Source organism: Bactrocera oleae, chromosome 2, assembly GCF_042242935.1.
Source record: "Bactrocera oleae isolate idBacOlea1 chromosome 2, idBacOlea1, whole genome shotgun sequence".
NCBI classification, from domain to species: domain Eukaryota; kingdom Metazoa; phylum Arthropoda; class Insecta; order Diptera; family Tephritidae; genus Bactrocera; species Bactrocera oleae.
In genome coordinates this window covers 10,380,489-10,384,192 of record NC_091536.1, presented here as the reverse complement: position 1 = coordinate 10,384,192, position 3,704 = coordinate 10,380,489, and positions in this window count along the sequence as shown.

Sequence of the window (3,704 nt, the reverse complement as noted above, 5' to 3'; positions counted from 1 at the left end):
GTTGTTTTATTCAAAATTACAAAAAATTTACAGTATACATACATAGTCTAGTACAAAAAATCATTTACACACATTTACAATACACTTACAACTATGCAGTGAGTGCTTATTTAATGGTTTAGCTCGTTTTAACATATTGTTTAGAGCTTATAGTATTTTATTAATGTTTTTTGTTGTTAAATATATACATTTTTGTTGTATATTTATAATTTTAAGTTTATGTTTTGCGATTTATGGCGTCTGCGTGCGTGTAGTTAGTGTATATATATGTATAAGCATGTTGGCGACTTAAGTTATAGATAATTTAAGCGCAAAGCACAATGTAAGCTCCGTGAAAGCTTTTGCCAAAAACGGCATAGAAAAATCGGCGAAAAGTTTCGTAAAACATTTTTGAAGTTATAACAATTTTTGTGAAAGCCTTTTAGCCTAACTTTTCTCTAAAGTGAAAGTTCAATTTAAAAGATGCCATTAAAGTGTTTTTTAAATACAAGAAAAAATGCGAAAAAAAGTCAACTTAAAAAAAAACACCGTTTCTTTTCGATATATATAATAAATTTATTAAAAAACTTAGAAAAAAGTGAAAGCTTTTAAGAAATTATATTAAAAAATTAAATTTTTACATTTTCTTATACCAAGAAAATTACTTTGCCAAATTAAAAATTATTTATTTTTTAAATCTACTACGTTCCATAGAAGCTTTATTAAATCTGTTAGCCAAAATTGAATTTATTTTATACATATTTTTTTTAATTTTCAATACACAAGGTTTCGAAAAGATTTTGAAAATTTTACAGTATATTAAAAACTTGTATAAAACAATTTATTTAAATTTAGCCAAATTTAATTAATTTAGTAATATTTTTTGGTTTTTTTAAAACTTTATATGATCACAAATGTAAAACATAAAATGTTAAGTTAACACGAAGTTCTTGTCTAAAAATATTGTAAGATGATATCGCAAATGTTTTCACTTATATTAATTTTCATTAAAAAATTATTTTAATTACTAATCAACTGGTTAGTTTGAAACCATGGTTAATTAGAAAACATGAACTCCATGAAATCATGCGACCACTTTATAAAAAACTTTACATGACATACTAGTTGGTATAATAACTTTCATTTAGAATTCTGTGAAGCAGAGTGTGAGTATTATAAAAAAAATTACAACACATGTATTGTTCAATACCCGATTGATATAAACTAAAACGGAAGTCACTGAAATCTGTGATCTCTAAATTTTGTGAAAGCTTTAAATCAAGCTTTCGAGTGCACACGATTTCACTTATTTGCTTATGTCAAAGCTTACAAGGAATTTTGGTTTAACGAGACTTCAAAATTGGATGCGTTTTCCGCACAGCATGTTCATTTTGCTTTATTTACAAGTTAACGAACATTTTCGGGTCTATTGTAATAACGATCGTATGCCTTTTGTATTGCATATATAATATATTTCTGTACGTAAGTATATATTTATATGCATGTGTATGTTAAATGTATGTGAGTAACAATTATATTTCTTTTGTGGTATTACCTGCTAAATAGTAGTAGCTTTTAAATTCAATATCTCTTGCATCCAGCTTCCAGCTGGTTCAGATGACAATTTTACACTTTAATTTCATAATTTTACTGATTCTAATATATATTTTTAAATTTCTATATTAAGACTCCTGCAACTTTTTATCATTTTATATATTAAATTCCTGTATGTGAACGTGTAAATTTGTTGAAAAGTGGCTTAATTAGTAAACTTTCATACAATTACATATTGAGCTATTGATCTCTGTACATTTAACCGTTATATTGTATTTATTATCTTTACTGCTTTCAAATTCGTTATGGTTACATACATAGTTTGTTTATTAGTTTTACGCCTTTATTTGTATTTAGATTGGAAATGTGTTGTTGGAATGTGAATTCAAACAGTTAATATTATTTTTAACGAGCCGATAAATTTGCATGAAAGTTTTCAATGTTTTTATGTTAAACTTCAAATGGGAATGTTCGAGTGCGAAGTGAAAGCTTTTAAAATCATACATTTTTATATGTCAAAATAGCTAATAGTAAAGTGTTTTTGAATTAGCTATTTATGTAAATACATCGAAAGTTTTTGAAAGCACTTTCACTGCAACAAGGAGCTATATGCTTAAATCATATATATTTTTAATTTCTGTTTAAATTTTTTTTTAAAAGCCAACGTCAAATTTCAAATTATTGTACTTCAATTATTTTTTGTTGGAAGACCAACATATATTCACAGCTAGCGAAAGTGAAGGGAGAATCATTCTATAAAGATAAGATATGCAACATCCGATAAAAAGCTTCCTAGCCTCTTGAAATATATATGCGAGCTCTTTGCAATTTGATTTCAAGAGTGGTACCAGCGTCGTTCGGTGAAGTCGCAGAGCTTTGGGAAAGGCAATTTTAATTTGAAAGCTCTAAAAGTTCCAACTAGGAACCTTCATAAGCTTTTGCTTTCAGGATATTTTTTGCCTAATTTGTTGAAAATTTAAACTATAATCAATTTTTACAGTATTAAAAAGAATTTTATCGGCTCAATATTGAAAAATATCAAAAATTAAATGTGTTCTGTGCAGCTTTTCACAACTCTAAAAAAAAAAAAAAAATTTTGCAGAGACTGAATATCTATAAGTGTATGTATGCGCATAGAACATATGTGCTGCCATATTTGATATTAGTTTTATAATTTTTTTTTCTAGCTAGAATTTAGCTTGCTAAATAGTTGCCTGTCGCTTACGCATAGTTTTTAATTAGTAAATATCCATTACACTGTTTTTTTCTTCACTTTGGAATCGTACTAACTCTAGTCATTAAAATTGAAACCGCTTCAATGACATTTGCCACAAATTTATGCATTTTTTTGCTCTGCATAAATACTTTCATAAGTATCATATTTTATATCTATATATTTTTTTAAGAATTACTTGTTGGTAAGCAGAAGTTTAATATTTACTCTTTGATTACATTTATACATACATACATTTCGTTATTTCCAACTATATTCAAATATTTTGCTATGGTTTTTATTATTGTTTATGTTGTATAAGGTGTTTGCTTAATTGCTTATGATGCATGAATGTGTAACGGTAAATTTAGTACTGTTGACCTTCAAACGAAAGTTTGTTGCAATTTCATAGCAAATCAAACGATTTGGCATTTTTAAACTGCTAAATTATTACGGTACATTTTAAATTTCCAATATCAAGAAATAGCGCAGCTTTTAAGCTTTTACTTTAGCGAGAAAGCGTTTTTGTTTGAATTTACGGCGAACATATCAACGATAACAGAAAGCTCTTTAGAAATATTATTAACGTAGTAATAAACTTCCAGCCGTTAGTGAAAGCGATAGTTTTGAGCATTAACAGAATTTATCTGAAATTTCAAAAATACTATTTTTCAATTTCTATGCATTACTTTCAAACTTTAATGTAAGGTAGGAATGCTGTGATGTATAGAATTGGAAAAAAACAATATTTTCGAAATTTAATATCACTGAGCTTTCACATGCTGAAGTGTTTTTTTATATTGAAGAATAAGACGAATTTAACACTTTACAAATGCGACCGAGAACTATTTAATTAAAGCTTTCAAGCTTTCGAAACCTAAACATTTTTCTTTATTTTAAAATATTTGTTTCTTATAAGGCTTATATGATTATTTGTAAAGTTCGAATAAAAGTTGGC